This window comes from Lissotriton vulgaris, chromosome 1_1, assembly GCF_964263255.1.
Source record: "Lissotriton vulgaris chromosome 1_1, aLisVul1.2, whole genome shotgun sequence".
Classification (NCBI taxonomy): domain Eukaryota; kingdom Metazoa; phylum Chordata; class Amphibia; order Caudata; family Salamandridae; genus Lissotriton; species Lissotriton vulgaris.
Genome location: NC_141685.1, coordinates 658,753,425 through 658,778,031, shown reverse-complemented (window position 1 = coordinate 658,778,031; position 24,607 = coordinate 658,753,425). Strand labels below are relative to the sequence as shown.

The window sequence follows — 24,607 nt, the reverse complement described above, 5'->3', positions numbered from 1 at the left end:
TCTCAAAATTAGCGAATTTCTACAAAAACTAATGATGCATACCAAAAAGCATTTTTGGAGTCGCAAACGGCCGATTTTAAGGAATCGCACCGTTTGCGACTCCAAAAATGCTTGATGCATCTGGGCAAAAGTGATTCCACAAATTGAGACATGTTCAATTCATTTTCGGGAAACGTAGGGGCTGGTTTTCATTGTTTAAGTAACAGAGAAGTTTACAAATCCAAGAAGACCCGTGAAGGCATCGGAGGACTGTGTATGGTTTCAAAAATCCAAACTGAGCGCTGAAAATAGAAATTTTATTACAGCCACACCATCATAGTTGAATATAAATGCACACACAGATATTTAATAGGACACCGTTTTTATTTTTTAATAAAGCACTATTAAGTCACGCTGCACAAACTACAGAGCAGTAAGAAACAACACACGAGGCTGTACATCGCCTCTGCTCATTAGTCGTCTGTAGCAGCCCCACCATTACAAATGTTATGCTGTAAGCCTGTTACAAATGTCGGTGTTCACAAGTTTCCTATATTAGATGCGCCTCAGTTCTGCTTTGGGACAGGCGTACAGCGTGCTCTATAGACTGTACGGACACACCTGAATGGAGATATCTACCTCTGTGTGTGCTTGACGGTCCTGTTGTGTCCTGTAGGGGGGAAGTGATCGCCCTAGGGGTATCAATCTGGGACCTACACTCCGGGGCATCTAACCCTAACTAGGCCTAACACGTGGCCCTAGAATAAACTCAGTCGGACACTGGGAATAACTTTGTTGCTTGGTCTGCGCGCCTCTGAACGCCTGCGTGCGTGCGAGACCTCTTTTTATTATCAGGAGTCACATGACTAGTGCGCCCCACGCCCGGGGCGTCAGGGGCGGACCTCCAGGAACATAACATTCCTCCTAAAATAAGGAAAAACCAAAACACAACAAAACCAAAACTTAAACATTTTCACCCAGTCTCAGGGAACATTCGGACCGATGCTTTCAGCGTCCTTTAACTGCAGCACCACTTTACTTGCTGGTCTGCTCGGCTATATGCATATTCAAATGGGAACAGTCTTACGTGAAGTAGTCTCGTAACCAGCCGTAGGGGGTGGGATTATCTCTTAATTGACGTTGCGACCCCCTGTGACTCAGCATTTCCGCTCCAGCCTCTGACTCGTGACTTGGCGCCTCTGTCGGCCCCCTCCGGATCTGGGGCCTCCTCAAGGGCCTCCGCGTCACCTCCCACTTCTTCACTGGCGGCTTTTGGATCGTTACTTTGTCTGACCTCGTGACTGGGTGTTGATTCGACATTTGGTGAATTAGTTGCAGTTTCAGTTTGTTCAACACCCTGCCGATGCTCTGACTCCGGGGCTGCAGAGTGAAACAGTTTGAAGTGAGACACATTGCGAGTCACCCTCTCTCGTCCTCGGATTACTGTGAGACGGGTGCCTTTCACCCCAATCACTTGCCACGGCCTTTTCTCATAGTTGAGTCTAAACTTGCCACTAGTGACGCGATTGCGAAGAAGCACCACATCTCCTCGTCTGAATTGGGGTGGCACTGCCGGTCGTCTTTGGCTGATTTTGGCAAACGTGGTGTTTCTTCTCCTCGCGACCACCTCTTCATTTACCACTTCAGGTGACCACTGTGGATGATGAAGGATGGAGTCCGTCACCACTCTCCCTAGGAGAAGATGTGCTGGGGCAACCCCCGTTGTGGAGTGAGGGGTCTGGCGATAGCTTCGAAAAAACGTAAAAATGGCCATTTCCACGGACTGTCCCTTATCGTGAGCAATACGGATAACTTTGTTCAGTGTCCTCATAAACCTCTCGGCTTCCCCATTGGCTTGAGGCCACCGAGGTGTTATGCGCCTGTGGCGTGTCCCAAGAGATGACAGATAGGTAGCCAGATCCTGTCCTTGAAATGGTGGTCCATTGTCCGTTCGAAGTTCCTTCATGGCACCATGAGTGGCAACAATCTTTTCCATTTTGGGGATGACACAGTCTGCACTGGTACTTGTCACGATTTCCACTTCGGGGTACTTTGAATGGTCATCTATCATCACCAGGGTGTGTCTTCCGTCCGGGAGACTGCCAAAGTCCATACTGACCCGCTCCCAGGGTCCTTGTGGTCGAGGCTCCACAATGATGGGGGCTTCCCGGGAGGCTTCTACCGTGACTTGGCAGGCAGTGCACGACCTCACCACGCGTTCCACCATGTCGTCCATGAGGGGGAACCATACTTTGGTTCGCAGCCGGGCCTTGGTCTTGACCATCCCCTGGTGACCTATGTGGGCTAGTTGTATCACTTGTCCCGTGAGAGCCGTTGGTATTACTAGGCGATGTCCTCGCAGCAAGCATCCTGCTGTATCTTCATTAAGTTCAGCCCTGACATGGTACAAACTTTCCATAATTTTCTGAGCCTCCGGGGTGAGCGCTTTCCAGCTCTCCTTAGCTTTATGCCAGTTGGCAGTCCGAAGGAGGTCCTTGGCCCGCTGTAGGCAGGCGTCTTGAGCCGTGGCGCTCACAACGTCCTCCAGGGATATGGGGCGCGGGCATGACCTGGCCACTACCCACTTCACATACGCTTCTGTTTCTTCCGCCTCATCCATCTCTTCTGGAGTCGCGGGCCTGGGATGTCGCGATAAGTAATCTGCCGGGTTCTTCGCTCCTGGTTGATACTCAATGTTGCAGTTGTATTCCTGCAGTTGCAATATCCATTTTTCTATTCTTGGGGGTGGTTTCGATGAAGTCCCTGAGAACAGAGCCACCAGCGGCTTATGGTCGGTCACCACCGTAAATGGCTTACCATAGACGTACAGGTGGAAGTGTCGACATCCCCAATGAATTGCAATTGCTTCTTTTTCAATCTGCGAGTACCTTTGTTCAGTGTCCGTGAGGGACCTGCTGGCGAAGGCAACTGGTGTCCAGTCTATTTCATCTCTTGGCCTTTGCATCAGTACGGCCCCCAACCCCGCCGGTCCAGCATCTACCGCGATAAGTGTGGAGTTTCGCGGGTCAAAGAACGCCAGCGTGGTGTTGCTAGAGAGGGAGCTCTTGATGTCCTGGAACGCCTTCTCCTGTTCCGGTCCCCAGCTCCACAGAGTGGTGTCCTTAGTGAGCTCACGCAGCGGGAGGGTTAGGTTGGCCAGGTCCTTGATGAAACGACCACAGTAGTTTACCATGCCAAGAAAACTCCTGACTTCCGTGACCGTCGTGGGTGGTGGCGCATCCTTAATGTCTTTGACTTTGTCAGGATCGGGGTTGACGCCTTCAGCTGAGAAAACATACCCAAAAAACCCTATTTTGGTCCGCAAGAATTCACACTTGTCTCGGTGTAGCGTGAGCCCCGCACTGCGGAGCCTGCGGAATACTTGCGCCAAGCGGTGATTGTGTTCTGGAATTGTTCAGGCATGCACCATGATGTCATCGCTGACATTTATCACTCCAGGTATGCCAGCAATCAGCTCCTGAATTACATTTTGGAAGACTTCAGCCGCACTGGATATCCCAAAACTAAGTCTGGTGTATCTGCGAAGTCCAATATGGGTGGAGAAGGTTGTGATATTTCTTGACTCTTTGTCTAGCACCAGTTGGTGATACCCCGCACGAAGGTCAAGTTTGGAAAACCAGCAGGCTCCAGCCATTTCCCCGATTAAGTCATCTATCGTGGGGGTGATATGGCACTCCCTTTTGATGGCAGCATTTGGGAGGCGCATATCTACGCAGATCCGGACTGCTCCCGGCTGCTTCGGTTTCCGCGTGACCACGATGGGCGAAACCCAGGGGGTGGGGCCTGATACCTTCGATTATTCCGGCTGCTTCCAGCTTCTGCAGTTCTTCTTCCACTAGTGGCCGGAGGTGGAATGCAATGCGACGGTGTCGCAGGGCCACAGGTTGCACTGTGGGGTCCACGTGCAGATGTATTTCACGACCTTTGAGACACCCAATTCCCTCAAATAGATCTGGAAAATCCATGATCAGTTGTTGCACCGACTCTTCATGTACTCCAAAGGCGAACGTGACCACCCCCAGGTCTTCGGCTGTTCTGCAGCTCAGGAGCATGCCTTGACCCTCTTCCGACACGAAGATGTTGGTTCTTGTGACTTTGTCCCCATGGCGGACTGCCGCTTTGAACTTCCCACGGATCCGGAGCGGAATGTCTTGACCATAGGCAAACACCGTTATGGGGGTGGGGCTGAGGCTCGGAGGTGTAGACATGTTGCTGTAGAGAGACGCGCTCATAAGGTTTATAGATGCGCCGGTGTCCACTACCGCCATGATTTCCTGATCCGCCACCTGGATGGAGCATTGGGGCAGTGTCCTGGTGCGTCTGGTGGCGGTGCCTATCATGTGCACCTTGTGTACGGACCGCTCCTCTTCGTCATCGTCATCCATGTCGCTGTTGCTGGGCTCACCTTCTGCGACCGTGTGCACCGTCTGGCATGGCTTGCGGAACCTCTTGGACCGGCACACTTTTTCGAAGTGGTTCATCTTGCCACATCCTGAGCATCTCTTGCCCCGTGCTGGACATTCTGGTGCCGGGTGTCTCGGGCCTCCACAGTAACCGCATGACTGTCCTGATGCCCCACCTTGGGGGGGTGTCGTTCTTTTGGGCCATTTGGATGGTGTTTGGACCTGTATCTTATTGATCGGTTCCACCTTCACATTGGCTTGTAGTGCAGCCTCCATGTGTGCCGCCCTGGCCTTGGACAGCTCCTTCGTGCGGCCAAGGGTGAGGATGTCGGGCAGAGGCTTCCCCGATTCTTCCAGGATTCTCTCTCGCAACTTTGCAGAAGCGCACCCTTGTATTATCTGTCCCCTGATCTCCTCCGTTACATCCTGGAACCCACAAGTTAGTGCCAGTTTCTTAAGTCTGGTGTGGTATGCAGCCAGCGACTCTTCCGGCAGTTGCCGTGCTTGTCGGAAGATGAACCGTTCGTAGTCCTGGTTCGCCATGGGCTCAAAGTGCGCATTGAGAGCGTTAATCAGGGTATGATGAGTCTTGGGGGTCGCCTCTGTGAGGGTCCGAGCAATGGAATGAATGTCTTTGCCACCAAGGTGGAGAACCATGGCACGCTTCTGTTCCTTGTGGACCTTGGTGGCCTCAAGGAATATTAGGAGCCTGTCCACCCACTCCTTCCATTTCAGAGCGAGAGTGGAGGGCGCACCCTCCACCACAAACGGTTCAATGGGCGGAATGGTAGCCATCGCCCAGGACGCGCTTGATCAGGCCCGTGGCCGGCCGAGGTGAGGTCCGAAGGGGCACTTCGATGAGGTCGTTGACGACTGGGGTCTTGCACGGACGTGTCGATGCCCACCGGCAGTGCGGACAATGACCGCTGTGTGTCCCTCAGCGACCGCAGCGGAGCGCGTGCGACCGGCGCTCCGGATTCGGATGGCAATGTAGCGCCTTGAGACAGGCAGACACCAAGGCCCCCCGAGTAGCCAGGCAGGACCGGACGCCGCCCGGATCGCCTCGCCAGGCGGGCCGAGGTGCGCTTCACGCACGTGCCACCGAGCACGGTGCGGCACCGGATGGGGAGATCCTGCGGGGGAATGGCCGTGCACGACCAATTGTGCTTCGATGCGCAGCAGGGTAGCATTGGGCAGCGCCGCTCACCTCCAAAGTGCCAGGGGTGGAAGTGGTCGTCTCTCCAGGCGCGCTGTGTGGGGGGGTGTGGGGCAGCAAGGCACGAGCACCACGAGCGAACAGCAGCGCTCGCAGCCGCCTCACCTGAAAACGGGCACACACACACTCCAAGCGAGGCGTCGGCAACCACCCTCGTCGCCAATTGTTGTGTCCTGTAGGGGGGAAGTGATCGCCCTAGGGGTATCAATCTGGGACCTACACTCCGGGGCATCTAACCCTAACTAGGCCTAACACGTGGCCCTAGAATAAACTCAGTCGGACACTGGGAATAACTTTGTTGCTTGGTCTGCGCGCCTCTGAACGCCTGCGTGCGAGACCTCTTTTTATTATCAGGAGTCACATGACTAGCGCGCCCCACGCCCGGGGCGTCAGGGGCGGACCTCCAGGAACATAACATGTCCCTTGGTGGATACGGTGTGTAGAATCCAGTAGCAATCTTTCGATCATTCATTACAAATGTCTGCAGCACGGGCATTACACACCAGCAAGCATGCATCCGACCTGCCTGGGCCTATCCTTAAGTGTACACATATTTGGAGTATGTTATTCCAACTTTTTCCACAATGGCTGACTGTGTAATTCAGGGGGCTTCTAGGATTTGTAAAAGGCCTAGATAAGCAAAGTAGGAAACTTGTGGCACTTGGCCTGTTGATGCCCAAGCATATGGTGGCTTGCAGGTGGGGCAGAGGGGGGGCTCCAAATTCAAGCAATGGCTTGCTGGTTTAGAGTATTTTAATAACCAGCTTGGGATTCCTGTCCCCTAAAACCCCTTCCAGACCCAGAGATATATGCCAGCATGGGACAACCTATCTGGTGCCAGCCATGGGACAACCTATCTGGTGCAACGATCTAGCAGTCCAGGCATCAACGGCAGATGAATAGTACCACTCAAAGCAGGGGTCGCCCCTGATTAAGAGTTGCCTTAAAAGATCTAAGATACTTGTGAAACTACCAAGGCCCACTTCCTCTTTTCTAGTCACCTGAACTCCACCACGCGTCGAAGCTCAAGAGTGAGTTACCAGCAGGGCTCCTCGTGTCCATCCTATACTGCAATAACACTCTCAGTGGCTGATAAGTTATTTGCTTTCTATGTCTGCTTTGAAAACCTCAGGTTTTCTATTTCTGGTAAAAGGTATATGTATTGCTATGTAAATTTGGAAAAGGTAATAATTAAGAAAAATGTGTGGCAGCATAACAAAATTACTAGCTATGGTATTGAGATCAATTTCATCAGGTATCCAGGATCTTTGTTGAAATAGCCCATGTGGATTGTACAGAGGATAAACAATAGGCAAGCTTTCTCTGCACAGGAGGCTACAATGGGTTTTTCGGAGAGAATACTACTTTAGAAGAAATGTATCTTTTAGCGTTAAAACTGCTACCTAAACTTTCCTAGACAGCCAGTACCAAATGTGTTACCTCTACTTGCTATTCTACTTCACTCTGCAAAACCTGCCAACACCAGCTTTCCCATTTACACCAGTGGGATTTTGCGACATAATGGAGGCATTCTTTTCTTGCAGGTACAACGCGGCAAGCCCATGACAGCATTTGAATGATACATATTCACTCAAAAGTGTATTAATTATCTGTGGAGTTAATGTAAGTGGATGGTGGAGGTGCAATCCATGTTCCCTTGTTATATCTCTTGCGCCATAAAGGGGGGCCGGCTAGCAGCGGGTCGCAGGTGATCCCGGAGACATGCAGTGTAGTTGATGTGATATGGTAGGAGAACAGTGGTGAAAGCTGTTGGTTTGCGTGACATTAAACTGAGCAAGATTTACAGCCTGATTCATCAAAGACCCGTTTTGCGAGTCTTTAATAGCGATTCAGAAGGAATCGCTATTACAGACTCGCAAAACGGGATTCATGTAGGAATCGCAAACAAAAATGTGATTCCCACACATTCCTTATTTGCGATTAGCAAATTGCTAATCGCAAATAAGGAATAACTCCCCATTCATTCCTATGGGCCAAAAGGCCCATAGGAATGAATGGGGAGTATTCCTTATTTGCGATTAGCAATTTGCTAATCGCAAATAAGATAGCGATTTAAAGGGTGCTAGGAGTGTCCAAAGGACACCCTGTAGCACCCCTGAAACGAAATCTACATTGGTGTTGCGCACACACATGTCCAAAGGACATGTGTGTGTGCAACATGCAACTTAGAAAAATGCTTTTAAAAGCATTTTTCTAAGTTTTCGCTTTTTACCACGAGGTTTGACCTCCCGGTAAATAGCGGCCCGAAATTGCGATATCGCAATTCGAAAATGGATGATGAATTGCATTTAAGGAATCTCACATAGAGATTCCTTAAATGTAATTCCTCGCAAATTTGCGAAATCGCTATTACCGATTTTTGCATTTGGGATGATGAATCCCAAATGCAAATATTGCGCTCGCAAAGGGCCAGATTCAGGGAATATGGCCCTTTGCGAGCGCAATTCACCTTCATGAATCTGGCTGTATGTGTTTCTGCTGGAGACTCACGGAGGTTTGGAGTGCTCGGAGGGTGCTCTGAGAGTTATCGGAGCGTCCCAGAGGGTAGGGAGCTCCTGGAGCCGGCTTTTCTGGTCGCTTGAGGCGGCGAGGCAGCAAGGCTGGAGGAGGAGCTTGAGAACACGGCACAACAGCTGTGGAAGAAAGCGGCGCTGGAGTTGAGGAGAAGGCGTCGGGCTGCTGCAAGGGTCCTTTATCGAGGCAACGGTCGAGGAGCTAGGGGGGTGAGCGGGGCCAGAGAGGAGCAAGCTTGCAACAGTGGAGCACTTATTGAGTGCAAAGAACGCTGAGGTACAATTTGTCCCCTCTCTTCAAAAGGTCCAGGAGCAGGGGATTAATGAGAAGAGCCAGAATACTGAAAAGGGCAAAGGAGTAGCAGAGAGGGGGGAGAGAGGTTGTAGTGTTGTTGAAGTGGCTTCAAGGTATTCATTGAGAAGTGTGGTGAGGGGAAGAGCAGATTTCCCAGAGTTTGTGGATTTTTCACATAGGTCGGGGGAAAAAGCAAAAGGAAAGGAGGGTGGAGGTGGAGGTGAAAGTGGTGAAACCCAGGGGCAGACGGTGCAATAAGGGGACCAAGGTGCACTCCAAGTTGGCAAGGTGGGGTTCTTTGGAGCGTAAGTTTAAGGTGACACCGTCCCTTAGGTACTTTTTTAAGGTGCTCCCAAAAACGTTGGTGTTAAGGAATAATCCCACCTCAGCAGCGGTAGCGGCCCCTAAACAAACACAGGAGTGTAGTGATTACTCAAGAAGTGGGGGCAGCCCTGAAGGGGCAACAAATCTGGAAGACTGGTCTGCACATTTGAGCCCAAATCGATTTCAAGCACTGTCTGCAGAGATGGGGGAGGTAGTGGGAGCTACAAGGATTGAGGTTAGTCCGAACGATCCAGAAGGCAGTATAAATCTCCCAGGGATATCCAGTTTAGAAGCAGGAGGGAAACTGTAAGTGTTGGAAGTAGTACAAAATGAGTTAACATCCGAGGAGGAGTGTGGACTGGGAAAAGATGTTTTAGACGAAGGGGAATCAATTCTAGATAGTCGAGAGCCTTCTGTAGGAACGCTGCTTAAAACTCTCACTCTTGAGATGTGAGGAAGATTTGAGACCTCAGAGCTCAATCAGAAAGGCATAAGGGTTGCATCGTAGGTGTTGGAGAAAAAATGGATGACCTGAGTGGAAGAACACTGGCGCTAAAAGGTGAAGTTAGGGAACTAAAGGAGGAAATATAGATCAACAGGAAAAAGATCGAAAAGCTTAGAGCTAGGGGGAGAGAGCACGAGGAAAGAGTGGAAAGATTAGAAAATTTTCAAAGGAGGAATAATTTGTTGGTTTCATAAGTTCCGGAGGGTAAGGAGGGAGAAGATATTACACGCTTTGTGGTTCAGTTGTTGGAAAGGGAACTTCAGATGGAGAAGTCTGAGGAGGAAATTGCCAGAGATATCCAGAGGATACATAGAGACCCTTGTAGGTTAAATGCAAATAGAATTAAGCCCAGAAGAATTCTTGTACATTTCCTCACTTATTCCTTGAAGGAGCAGATGATCTTAGCTAAAGCTTTGAAGAAGAAAGTGTTGGCGCTGGATGGAGTAAGACTTTAAGTAAGATCAGATCTGTCAGTTGTTACAGCGAATAGGCAGTGGGAGCTGGGAAAAAGAATTGAGCCGCTACGGAAGCGAAGGGCTTCGGTCCAGCTGAAGTTCCCAGCTCTACTTGAAGTGATGCTGAATATTAAGATGCACTCCTTTAGGTTTGTGGAGGAGGTTGACAGCTTTATTGAACAGATTGAGGTGGGAAATCTTTGAGAATTCACTTTTCTGTAAGCAAGAAGATGGGTCTCAGCTATGTGCTATAGTTTACAGGAAAGGATTTCCTGCTTTGATAATGTTTGTTTATGTTTTTAAATTTATATGAGGGTATAGGGGTGTATATGTGTGTAGGTAGGTACGCCGCACGGTGAAGGGTAACTGACAGTTTTTGTCATGGGAAGTTGGTTAGAGTTTTCCAAGGGAGATGTATGAAATTTTGCAAATGAAGTGCTTGCATTTCAGTTGTGAATCGATGTGGTTACTGAAGGCTGGTATAATTTGGCCATTTTAGGACCAGGTTTTGGAGGTAGAATTTGGGCTAGGTGAATTCATATGTTAAAGGGCCAATTAGATGCATCTGAAAGCAGGATGAGACTCTCTGAAAGTGATCTAGTTGTGTCTGAAGATTACCCCTGAAGGAGCAACAAGAGTCTTTTGACGGCCTGCCGTGGGTGTCTAAGGTTACAACGATCGTTTCTAAGGGCCCGCCGTGGCAGCATGATGAAAATTTGGGGTGAATGAAGAAAGCCTGGGGGCTCTCAAGCGCATCCAGGAGGTATAGATGGGAGAAAACAAGAGAATCTGATAGCACACCAGGGATGTTTTAAAAAACTGTTTGTTTTGTTTGAAGGCAGGCTTTGATATAGCAGGTCAGCTCAAATGGAAACTGGAGCCATCTTTGGGACAAATTGAAGATCTGCAGGAAGTCTTTGTGGGCTGAACGGGGGTTTCTCATAGTTCGCTGGTGGTGTTCTACATCTGGCTGAGAATCTATGAGGAATTGCTGGGGATGGCAAAGGGCTTGGGGGTGTTTGAAGGTAAGGAGACTAGTGAGACTGGGGTAGCGAATGATAAGATAAGGGTGTCTAAAAACAGGATTAACCTTAACGTCTTTGGGAGTATAGTTAAAGATCTCTTTCAGTGAGTTTGAAGGACTGTATGGAGTGAACCAAACACTGTCTGTGCCCGGATTTAGGATTTCTGAGGGCTGTTTGGGTGTGTTAAACTAACTTGTAGTGACTGATGAGAAGTTGTGGGACAACAAGTTATCTCTGGATGTGCACTTAAGCTGCTGTCCGCCTTCTTGACTGACAGATTACAAAAGGTTAAGATGGATCAATTTATATCTGACCTTGTCCTAAACTGTTGTGGATTGCCTCATGGGTCCTCTCTGAGCCCCACACTGTTTAAAGTATATGTTTCCCCTCTTGCACAATTGGTTAGATCATTCAGGCTGGAGGTAATATCTTATGCAGATGACACACAGCTAAAGTGTCAATCATTCAAGATGTAGAAGCCTCAACCGCTAATTTCAATAATTACATTAAGCCAGTGGGCCTCTGGGTGAGGGGAAAACTATCGTCTATTAAACAGCAAAAAGACAGAGGTTTTGATGTTCGGTAATCATCACCCAGAATGGACCCACTCATGGTGGCCAGAATCATTGAGGTCATGTCCCCTGCCTGTTGAATCTGCAAGAAAACTTGGTGTCATAGTTGACACCAGTTTATCCTTCAACCATCAGGTTAATAGGTTGGTATTCTCCTGTTTTTGGATCATAAGTTGCTGTCTCACTAATTCTATCTAAGTTGCATTATTGTAATGCCCTCCTTAGTGAATCCAACAGGGCCCCATCAATAAACTCCTGCTGGTACAGAATGCTACAGATAGACTAATATTGGACATTCCCAAATACCACTCAATTTTGGCCACCTTAAAGAATTGGCTTTCAGGACGAAAAAGAATTCTATTCCAAACCTTGTGCATAAGGCACTACACATTATAGGACCAGCAGGAATCCGGAACATCTTACAGTGTTATGTTCCTAACAGACAATTACGATCAACTAATAAAATTCTGCTGGTAGTCCCGAGATACAGAAGGCCACAATGGGGAGGAAGAGCCTTCTCGGTTGCAGCAGCTAAGCTCTGGAATACTCTTCCTTTGTCCATATCCCGCTTAGAGTTCCCCTTCCTTTCCGTAAACCTCTGAAGACCTGACTCTTTGCCTTGGAAATTTGATCTTCCATGATCTGCCCCTCCAGTTAGCTTTAACTGCATAGCGCCTAGATGCCTTAGGGTATTTATACGCGCTACAGAAATTCTCCATTTATTCATTCAAGGGAATTGCAACAGTCGTGAGGGTTAATCTGATGTGATTTGAGGGCTGCCTGGGCGCTGTCTGAGGGTGTCTAAGAACCACCTATGTGATTTTAAAGGTCAGCTGATGACCTCTAAAGGCCAACAAGTTTTATCAGGAGGAAATCTGAGCAGCTTTCATAGGCATTAGGGGAGTCTGAAGGACAGCTGAAGGTCAACAAAATCTTTAGAGTGTCTTGAGGCCTTGGTGTAGCTATTGACAAGCCAAGTGAAATTCTCTGAGAGCTAGCAGAGTCCAGATTAGATGGGGGTGACCGGTGTTAGGCCAAGGTTTTCTAACAGCATGCTGTTCTTACACCACACCGGAGATTTCTAGGGAAACACCAAGATTCTCCGAGGCCAGGGGTTTTTAACTAACTGACCAAGAACAAATTGAAGGCTTTTGGGGATGTGATAAGAGTCTGAAAGCATAGGAGTTTATTGATGGACTGGGACTATCTAAAGGCAGGCAAAGGACTTTAAATATTGGGTGGGGGCTGATGGTGGTGGCTCAGGGTCTGCAGGAGGTGTGTAATGGCAGCTCAGCAGTTTTTGATTGGTGAATAAGATTCATTTGGAGGCCCCTACAGGCAGGTGGTTGAAGGTCCTTGTTATGGGTTAAGGACCAAGTGATGTATTTGAAAGTAGGCAGAGGGTTGGCAAGGGTGAGTGGGCTTCAAGTGGGGTGTCATAATACCCACTAGAAAATGCCTGAGATTGGGTGATTCAGAGAGCAAACTAGGTTTCTCAAGGTAGAGGCCAAGGATCTTTGAGAGCTGCTGCGGGAGTCCAAAGTTAGAGTTATGTTATGTTAGCCAATTTATAAAGCGCAATGTTTACCGGGAAGTGTCTTGGCGCTATTCCTGCAAACAACTGTAAGTCAACTGAAAACGCGAGTCTCCTGATTAAAAAGCCATGCCTTTAAACTTTTTCTGAATTGGAGAAGGGATGGGGCTGCCCTTCGGGGTAACAGAAGAAGGTTCCAAGCTCTTGCCGCTCTCACCACAAAACTGCTTCCTCCCCATTAACATTTTTTTAATCTGATAAAATTGACGTTAAAAGCACCTAATGGTCTTAAATTTCTAGTGGGTGTATACCATGTTAGTGTTTTCTTTCAAAAACAGAGGTCCAGAGTTATGAAGTGTTCTGTTGGTAAGACAGAGTGCTTTAAACGTGATTCTGTGTTTGACCTTCAACCAGTGAAGGTCTTTCAGTGCCTGGGAGGCAGATTGGTATCTGGGGAGTCCCAATAATGACATAGCTGCAGAGGTTTGTAAAACTTGCAGTTTGGTCAAATATTGGGCTTATAAGCCATTGTAGAGACCATTACAGTTATCAATTTTTGATAAAAAACGAGTGTGGGGATAACTGATTTTGTAACTGCAATAGGGACGAAATTCCTTAATTTCTTTAGAATTCCTAGCACATTGTATGATGATGAGATTACTGCCTTAACATGTTTGCCTAAGATTGGGTGATCATCTGAAATAACTCTCAAACTCTCTGCTTAGCTAGCTGGAATAGGGAGGGGACCCAATTTGATGGGCCAGCAAGAAGCTGACCAGAAGTTTAGATTATTTCCAACCAAAATCACCTGGGTTTCCCTTGCATTAAGTTTGAGACAGTGTTTATCCATCCAAATGTTAATATGTCTCATGCACTGCTGAATGCGATGACTCGTCTCATTGGAAGTGTTATTCATCGAGCACACAATTTGTGTGTCGTCTGTGTAAGAGGTCAAAGCAAAGCCAAAATATTGAACCAATGGGGCAAGTCCTGCAACATAAACATTAAAAAGGGTAAAGATCAGCAAAGATCCCGGAGGAACTCCACAGGGAAAACTAAAAGAATTGGATGTGTAGGCATCGATAATGACAGAGTTCTGTCTGTTTGAGAGGAAAGAGGAGAGTAGTTTTAGGGCAAGATTTTTAACTCCAATATCTTCCAAATTGCAGATCGGAATGGAATGATTCACTGTATCGAGGGCCGCGCATAGATCCAGTAGAATCAAAGCCACTGAGTCACCACCATCCAGGGTGAACTTGAATTAATCTGTGGCCTTGATCAGAGCAGTCTCAGTAGTATGCTCCAATCTGAATCCAAACTGAGTGGGATCCAAGCAGTTACTATCTTTGATACATTGATTCAATTGAGAGGTCATGATTTTTTCTACTAATTTAGCGGGGAAATGGGAGTCTCGAGATAAGTCAATAGTTGGCAGGGTCCTCTTGGTCTAAATTAGATTTCTTCAGTAAGGGCAGAATGGAAGCTTCTTTCCAGCAAGAAGGTAAAATGTATTTTCTGAACATGTTATTAAAAACATCAGTAATGTCGCAGGGATTCCGTGCACAGACAGAACTGTGCATAGAGGCTTGGAACCTCAGTGAATTAGGGTGTGCCAAAACCCCCCTTAGTACCCAAAAATCCTCTACCAGACTAGCAATCAGTGTCTCATTGGTCATCATAAACTCCCAATGCTTAGACAAACCAGAACATGGACTTAGTACACCTCAGGTAACATGGAACACATGAACACTATTTCGTTATACAATCATTTCAATCCAGAACTAGGAGTAAAAGAGAACACGTGCATATTTGAAACGTTTATTCACTAATGCAGTGTTCTCAAATGCAGTATCTTAGCGAATACAAGCAAACATATTATAAGAAACAAAGTAATCAGCATAGTCACTAGTCCATAGAACACAAACGGTGAAAGCATGGTATTATGCTAAGATGAATAGGGTTTAACAAAACTTAATTCTCACCCTCCCTAGCTAGTATATTATATTATATCTAAGAAGGTCTCTTTGGGTTTTAGCAGAGCGGCCCCATACCTCAAGATCCTAGTGGTAAGGGATCACATCATCAGCAACCAGCTCTTCTGCATGCGAAGCATCAAGTGTGTTTGTATGCTCTTGTGCAAAGCAATATAAAACGCGCCTAAAGCCAGAACTTATCTGCAGCTGCATGTATGTTATGTCTAGGAACGTGCGAAGATCAGTGCTCACAACAACCACTGTGTTGAGATATCCTTGAAGGTTTCAGCACTCACTGTATAGACACAGCTCGCCAAGCAAGGCTGATATCAGTGTAACAACATATTATTCTCGTATGAATCAAAAACATTCTACTAGGCTCAAAGCTAAAGCAACAACTATGTGTTGTGTGCAAAAGCAGCAGAAAGGTAAAATGGCGTTTAAACTCCTAAAAAGCTCATGCTAACTTAACACAGCATACTGGCTATATATATCTATATGACACCCTCCCTTGATCCGAGCATGTATCAGACAAGATAAGATAAGATAAGATAAGAAAAGGGACTCAATTGTTGAAAGCAGAGTTCAATAAAACATTCAGTTCGAAATCGAGTAGGTGAGGAAAAATAATTTAGTCCGCCCAAAAATCCAAAATCTCACCAGCATGACATTGTAAGGTGCACTGTTAGTAAAGCCAATAGGTCTGATTAAAAAAATAATGTCCATCATAATTCGGAAAAAATTTTGAGCAAAAGAAAAAAAATCATGACATCAAAGGCTTCAATAGGAGTCAGCCTAAAACTGAGTAGGTGAAATAAGCAGCAACCGCTTCCAAAAGGAAGTCACTGTTAACATCCGAAAACAACTCAGCCATCCAATTTAATAGTGAGAAAGAACATACATGCTCTTCAATTACCGGAGCCTCTAGTACCATCAGAGGACAACTCGGTGGGTTCTCAATGAAGCTGTGTGCCAAGAAATCTTGCGCCGCTGCTAATATATTCCAATGACCCAGGACTCCATGCATCGCTGCAAAGGCCATAATCCCTCCGTCTGAACAAAGCAATTCATTAGTAACTAAGGGACTCATGAGATGATTAAAATCCAGTTCAGGAGACACCAAATTGCAGAGACACAAATCCAGGGCCCAGTCTAAATCACAGCTCGGGCAATGAAACACAGGCTGGACACAGGTGAAATAGGAAATGATAATCCATACGATGCACTTAAGGTGGCAATGGGCTGCACACCATAGTATTCAAGCATCCCGTTATGAAACCGTGCTAAATGCTCCTGCTCGTCTGCAAACACAGGACGGGCATCCATTTTGAATTAAACAAAATAGCAACAAAAAGCCAGCAGCCAGCGCCAGTAAAATGGGAAATCCACCAAATAGGCTGGAGAAGATCGAATGGAAGAAAGCAGGAATGACTCCAAATACCTTTTGGAAAGAGGTCACTAGACCACTGCTCCCTATTTTAAAAAAAATGAGCCAGCCCCGAAGTGGAGGACGCATTAAAGATTGTATGAATGAGCTTACCGAAATGTAAAGGAAGGTCAGTATTTAACAAAGCATGCACTTCTGTGCGGGTGTTAGCAACGTGAAGGACAAATGTTTCGTGAGCAGATGTCACTGCAACTTCTTTTTGTGACAATAATGCTCTTATTCTGCTCATCTTATTGAACTCTGACTTCAAGGTCGGAATTCTATGCCAGATGGAAACATCCAGGTTCCCATGCGTGGGTGGATACAACACATTTTTACAGCACACCACAAGCTCACTGACTGTTACCAAATAAGCTATGCCTTTTAATAACCCACAGCAATCTTCATTATTTAAAAGTAAATAACTCCCGTTTGCTAATAAAGTAAAAGTCGGGATAATAGTGGGCAGAGGTGTACATTTCAAAGCACATGCTAAATTAGGGCGTTCTTGGTCACAAGAGCCATGCAATTGGATGTGTCTACACATTAATGAGCGATCTGGTGTTTCCGTACACTCTTCCCCTTTCAGATAAACCTCCTTTCCGTCCCTAAGGCATCTGTAAGTGAAAGGGAGAGACCAGGCTTCATGTAAATAGGAGCTACCAAGTGGCTCGTATCTGCCAATGGCAAAATATTTCATGCAATTTGTTAACTGTAAAAGCGCGAAATGCAAAGTTATTAACCCTTGGATAAGCCACATTGTAGCAGTGGCCTCTGCCACCGAAAAGGGCAAAGACTCCAAGCGTTCAATGTGTAACATGGAAAAAGAAGCATCTCTCATTGAAAGCAAACGTTATTTTTCAGTTAAATTAAAAGGTGCAAACAGATGTGACATTAATGTAATTCCAAGGCACTTTTCCGTTTTTTAGTGTCTGCAGGGTCCATGCAAACTGCATAATAGAACGCAATTGATTTTGACCATGGTACAAAACAGACACTTCATCCTGTACAATTTCAACAACAGATGACACAATATTATCCAATGTGTAAATTCAGGAGGAAACGGTGTTAATGCTGTTATCCACAACTGCAAACACTTTTTCCAAATTAGCTTGATCAATAGCCCTACGGCGGGTAGCCGCTTCAATCTGTGATGTTTTCCAGAGTTCATTATAAATGGCATAGATCCATCTTTTAGATCTACCTTTAGCCGGGCCCTTTATGAAGTCATTCAAGTCAACCTCGTCAGTCAGTTTAGACAAATGTAATTTTACTGACGCCAATGTAGAGTGTTTGAGCCAATTCTGACACAATTTGCCCCGAATAAGTGGTAACAGAATGGTCACTCTCAAAACGGGGATCTACTCTGACCGGTGTAAAACCCTCAGCTAGGCCCAAAAAACGATGCTGGCACGAATCTGAATTTCTGTGCCACATCAACCAACCCTTGGGATCCAAACTGGATATGTTAAAGGATGAATTCAGCAAAAGGGTCTGCAATTCTCTAATTGAAAATTTAGTTGAATTTTCCCAACCCGAATATTCTTCCAAATCAGGGAAGGAAGGAGAATTAAATTTTTTAGAAGTAGCCAATCCAAAGTATGTTGTCTGTGAGATAGTAGAATTCAAAAACATATGATTTGGGAAGAGACATGCACGCTGCAAAGCCTCAGTGCCTCGTACCTGCCAACTTTTAGAACCCCAAACTGATTTAAGGTCAATGGTTTCCTTCCACAACTCGTAGCCACCAACAGCTAGCTGGTCTAGAAAGGACTTCGAATACAATAACTTAGTATCTGTAAGTCTAATCTTGGACATGGATTTGTCTGTCATTTTAAAATAAAATGAAGCGGGATTGGACTGATTAAAGGCAGTAAAATAAGTGTACTTTTAAAAAAATGTGTTTGAGCTGCCTCTTAAAGGAGATGGGCAATGTTCCCATTGGGTATAATTCATAGTACCTCTCCTAGAATTAGTTTTATGCAGGAAGTGTTTGCCAAAATGTTGGAAGCAAAACAAATCACCATAATTAGCAGATTCTAAATATAAATCTTCAGCATCAAAGGCAGCATAATACTTTAAATCAGCAAACAAAGCCTCTACGGCCTGAACATCCCAATCATCAGAACGTATGTTTTGTTGAACCACATCCCCCATGTTAATTCTAAGCACATTAGGAACATTAATAACTTCAGTCGGTCCATGGATTTTAAATTTAACTGCGTCCCAGACTATTCCATCCAGGACAGGCCACGCGGTGATGTTAACAAAGGCCAAGTATCTTTTCAATCTGTGGGCTGAATGTGATGAGGAGTGGGGAGCCAATGTTCCATTCAGATGTCTAATGCATGTTCTCTCCGACATAATGTCCATTGATAAATCAAAAAAAATAAAACAAAAAACCAATTGACATAAAAAGATAGAGAGCAAAAAGCCCCAGCCAAATGCAAGTCCAAGGGGGAATCAACAAATGTTTTTTAAACAAAGTCGCGTAGGCTTTCAGCCTTGTGGGCTTCCCTGAAGTATGTGAAATATTGTCAAATGAAAATCTGGATTCTGTGGCTAAACGAGTTTGCAAATCAGGCATCGATAAGTCAGTTGGATAGTTGTAATCTGTATCATCAAGGCCAGTACCAGGCAAAGCACTCAATAAAGGACTTGAAATTGCAGGCATCTCGAGGGCCACCTCCGGTGCACGATCCGAAGCAGTGGCCAAAACAGAATTTCTCACTATTGAAGGACCTGAGACAGCCGGTGTCATGCTAAGAAGAATCAGCCACTCTGTGCATTTTGACATTGTCAATGTAGATATACCTGTTCTCTTTACGACCTGGAAGTGGTGGTAAAATGACTGTTCTTGTGCCCTTCACTCAAAGCACGGGAACCGGAGCACGGTATGAGGGACCAAATTCCTTCTTGTTATCGATCTTCTCCCGAACCAGTTCTCCAACTTGGGGTAGCCAGCCAACTACCGGGATCTGCAACGCATCATCCGTGGTGGAGGGCAAATGATCCTTTGCAAAACTGTCTCTTGTAGAGTCTGTAAAACATTGCAATGTTCATCTACGTCAAAGGAGGCAGCCGCACCAATCGTGTCGAGACGGTCAAGGTCCGGGACATACATCTTGATACCAAAGAGCATTTCGTATGGAGTCCGCCCACCCAGAGACCTTCTAGGGAGATTAAGAGCACGCTGCATGCTATTTAGATGGGCCAGCCAATTTCTGCCAGTGCCTATAACTCGAGCTGTCAAAGATTGCTTTAAGTCACTGTTCATTCGTTCCACAACACTATTATCCTCAGGTCGGTATGGAGACGAAAACTTGACTTGGACCCCCATCGAAGCCATGGCATCCTTATACGCCTTAGAGGCGAAAGCAGGACCCTGATCCGAATGGAAGGTACCACAGGCAAAAATCCCTACAAAGACACGCAAATCTCTGATGACAGTCTGAATCAGTGCTGCGATGAGGCCAGACCCAAACAAAGCGTGTGCATGAATCAACTGCTACTAAGATGTAGTTCTACGCAGTATCAGAAGAAAGAGGACCGCAGTGATCTAAATAAACACAAACAAACGGTTTATTAGAAATGAACAACTGTGTTTGGGGCAGACGCGTAGCAGTTGAAGGCTTAATCTGCTGGCAAATGTCACATTGATGGACATAGTCACGCGTCTGTTTGTACAGTCACCGCCACCAAAAACATTGTTGCAACTGAGACACAGTAGCTGAAACGACCGCATGAGCAGACGCAACCCCTTCATGGGCCGCTGTGGTCAGTAAATGTCTGATCTGAGTTGGGAATCAACCTCTCCCCAACTTCAGGTATTTTCACATAAGGAACCTTATCGGGACTTAAGTGGTATGTGTACTTCGAAGGGAACCCTGCAGGATAATTATCTCCCTTCTCAGTGGCAGCAACAGCCGCCAAGATATCATCATCAATCTTACTTTTGGACCGTGTGACTGCTGCAACTAAATATGTCGATACTGCTGATTTCGCTGCTTCATCAGCAAGTGAGTTGCCGACAGAGTGAACTCCAATGCGCTGGTGACCGAGAGTATGAATTACAAACACGAGTGGCAACTGCTCTTTAAGCTCAGCTACTCGGACCCAGATCATTTTATGTTTTATTGTGCTACCCTTGGAATCAGGAAAGTCATTTTGAATCCAAAAGAACAAGTTCTCATTGTGAGACTGGACACAGTAGTAAGAATCACTTACGATAAGTGTTGTCACACTAGGATCAGCGTACTCCAATGCAAGCATCAGAGCACGAAGCTCTGCCAATTGTCCCCTAGAGTCTGCGTGTGCACGAATCTGGACTTGAACTCATCGTTCACCATGGCACCTACCACAATGGCGCATGCGGAAATGTAGGCGTGTTTAGAACCATGCGCAACCTGCACCGAACCCTCACTGTATATGATGCAATGGAAATCCTCCAAAGGCCGCATAGCCAAAGGTGCAGGATGAACAAACTCATATTGCAAAAACTCCTGCGACCGTAAGGAGGCATCAAAAATGAACGTGACATCAATGATGCAGCCCATTGTATCCACCGAGGGTGCAAAGCTTTAGAATTCGGTACACTGGCTTTCGTAACTGCTTCCAAAGCAGGACACGGGATAACAACCAACATGCGTTTTTCCTGTGACAGAGCGCGTTCCTTTAGAATCGCCATCTGCACAGCCGTCAAAACTTTCTCCACAGTGGAAAATCGCATTTCAGACGAAGTGTACAAGTGTGACTTGTAAGCAATAGGTACTCTATCTCCTTCGTTAAAAGTAAGGTACGTAAAACCCATCGTCCCTGGGATGATTCTTATCACCAGGTTGGTGTGATTATCACAAGTCAATAAGTATTTAGAAGCGAGCAGATCAGCCTGCAAAGATTGCAGTATAGCCGAGGGCTCAGGCAGCCAGTTCGATTTTGTAAAATTTGGTTGTATCAAAGCATACAAGGGCTTGATACGCTGGACATATTCAGGAATGTATGTCCTCCCGAAATTTATATATATCTGTGTGCTGTTAAAGCAGCGACTTTCTTTATCTGAAACTGGGGTCTCTTCGGTGTAGTATCGTCCTGCTTGCCTTTTCCGTCAGTCGGGCGAGGCGGGTCACAGCCCTGCTGGCCACCCCAACCCCTGCCGCCTCCTCCACCACCGGACGAAAAGGCCTATGACGCCTGAAAAGAACGAGGAGAGCATTGGTCAGAAACCTGAAAACGATCAGTCGATTTTATCATCGCGCAAGTCATAAACACGTTCTGTGAGCGCAGGCAATGGAGACGCAGGACGAGACTCTTGTTTCTGTTGTTGTTGCTTTCCCTGTTTCTGTTTCTTAGGCCAATTTTGTTTTTTGGACTGAGGCTGGTCGTCTGTTTCCGACTTCTGCCCTTGGGGTTGTATTTTCTCTTTAGTAGAAAAAGGCTTGAGACCCGTACTACTGTGGCCCACAGTTTTATAAGCCGCCACAATAATTCTCGCCAACCGCCGGGGTTTTTCGGCATCGGGAATCGCCTGCAAAGCATTGGCAACCTGGAAGTTCACCGCATCCCCCTTGACATTCGCAAGTATGAGATCGGAAACCACATCAAAGGTGCCACAGAGACGCATACCCAATTCAACCGCAGCCTCCGGTCCGTGTTCATCCTGAACACGTTTAAGGACCGTCGGCAGGACAGTCATAGAGGGAGTGCCATAACACCTCGCATTGACCGCCGCAAACATTTTTCCCCAGGTCTCACAGTCACCGATTTCAGGGGTCAAGTCCTTTGGTAAGCTAATTGTCAGAATCCTGTGTTTTTCACCAAGAGACGTGTTAGGAAATACTGCTTCCAATTGGTCAAAATTTTCGGCAAGCCAGAAAGGAAATTCATCCTGTTCTTGGGGACGCTTGCCCATCACATCGTTGGCCATAACGGGACTGAACTTCATTCCGCCCTGTCCGGCAGGAAGCGCCGCACCACCCGGGGCCCCGCCCGGGAGATTGCAGGTGATGTATTGCACTAACGACCTAATCACGCTAATTGCAACTACATGTAGTCTTAACTCTGCTACGTTACATGCTCCGTGCAGAGGTTGAGGCGCAAATCCATCCAAAACAGGCCAAGTTGCGCCTGGAATGGACAAAGGACCTAACCTCGGAGCTGCTAATGAATGGGGTAGGGCTCAATTAAACCAAACTAGATGCTGCCAAGTATCAATAGGAATCTCCTGTGCCCTATATGGTGCATATTCTGCTGGCACAGCCGTGGGAGTGTACGTGTCGAACACACGAGTATTTGCATTCATAGCTTGGAAGGTGACCCATGAGTAGAAAATCTCATACGGGTAAGCCACCTCTGCACTCACTACCATCATCACGGCCATACCATCCTCGGGGACATTATAAATCTGCGAATGATTGCGCACCGCAATGCGGCTATGTTGCGCAATATCCACCGCAGCCAGAGTGACACAGAAATAAAAAAGGTACAAAGTAAACTTTGTAGCACAACTGGGTAGTAACTCAATGAATCCGATTTACAAAGATTCAAGATTGAAAGGACCTATACGAATACAGGTAGGTTTGTCCGACACCACCATAACCGGAAACAATAGTGAAGGGGTTAAGGACCGAATGATGTACTACTCGAGTATCATGCAGTAAGACCACCAACGATTGGGCGCCATGTCGCAGGGATTCCGTGCTCAGACAGAACTGTGCATAGAGACTAGGAACCTCAGTGAATTAGGGTGTGCCAAAACCCCCCTTAGTACCCAAAAATCCTCTACCAGACTAGCAATCAGTGTCTCATTGGTCATCATAAACTCCCAATGCTTAGACAAACCAGAAAATGGACTTAATACACCTCAGGTAACATGGAACACATGAACACTATTTCGTTATACAATCATTTCAATCCAGAACAAGGAGTAAAAGAGAACACGTGCATATTTGAAATGTTTATTCACTATTGCAGTGTTCTCAAACGCAGTATCTTAGCTAATACAAGCAAACATATTATAAGAAACAAAGTAATCAGCATAGTCACTAGTCCATAGAACACAAACGGTGAAAGCATGGTATTATGCTAAAATGAAAAGGGTTTAACAAAACCTAATTCTCACCCTCCCTAGCTAGTATATTATATCTAAGAAGTCTCTTTGGGTTTCAGCAGAGCGGACCCAGTGGTAAGGGATCACATCAGCAACCAGCTCTTCTGCATGCGAAGCACCATTAAGTGTGTTTGTATGCTCTTGTGCAAAGCAATATAAAATGCGCCTAAAGCCAGAACTTGGCTGCAGCTGCATGTATGTTATGTCTAGGAACGTGCGAAGATCAGTGCTCATAACAACCACTGTGTTGAGATATCCTTGAAGGTTTCAGCACTCACTGTACAGACACAGCTCGCCAAGCAAGGCTGATATCACTGTAACAACATATCATTCTCGTATGAATCAAAAACATTCTACTAGGCTCAAAGCTAAAGCAACAACTATGTGTCGTGTGCAAAAGCAGCAGAAAGGTAAAATGGCGTTTAAACTCCTAAAAAGCTCATGCTAACTTAACACAGCATACAGGCTATATAGATCTATATGACAGTAAGGTTGAAGTGATGATATCGGGGACCTGTTTAGGAAATATGGTAGGACACGGATCGTCTGGAGAGCCAGAGTTTTTTTTAAATTGTTTTTATTGGCATTTTTAACAAAAAAAGAAACAATAACATTCAGCAAGACAATCACACAGCAATTTCCGGTTTACAGACTATGGGTATCATGGCAAATAATTTCGTATAAAGCTTATACCGTAGAAAATCAGTAGTAGTACATTACAATAGTAAGACAGTGGCCGTCGTATCTTTCCTATATCCAGGCTACGTAGTAGTGAGAGTCAGTAAGAACTCTGTCTTTTAATGGCAAGAGACATTTGATATCTTAAGGGTATATTTACATGTCTTCTGCGTTCACCAAGTCGACAAACACCTCCCAGATGTCTCGGGCGGGATCGCACTGGCAGCTGTTCCCCGTAGGTTTCCAGTTGTGTTTTAAAGTGTGTGACACTAGTGATCCAATTTTTTGTTGTTGGCAGCTGAGCCGTCCTCTAGTGAATGGCCACCTGGCATTTAGCCATGATTAACAGAATCGCAGTCAGTTTCTTGCGTTTAGGTAGCACATCAGTGTTGTCGACCAGCAACGCCGCCAGTGGCATGCAGGGCAGCCTATGTCCAGTATTGGCCTGAATATGCTGCAATGTGTGTATCCAAAAGTTAGCCACTGGTCTGCACTGCCATGCCATGTGTAGGAAGGTGGCCCGCGCATCTCCACACCTCCAACAGCGGTCATCCAGACGTAG

General features: G+C 46.3%; 1 protein-coding gene across 1 annotated transcript in view; it reads right to left on the bottom strand.

Annotated features, from left to right (window-relative positions):
• LOC147747616 (ferric reductase 1-like) overlaps positions 1–24,607 on the bottom strand; it is a 664,587-nt gene that overhangs the window by 362,223 nt on the left and 277,757 nt on the right. The gene's annotated exons all lie outside the window — the stretch shown is intronic.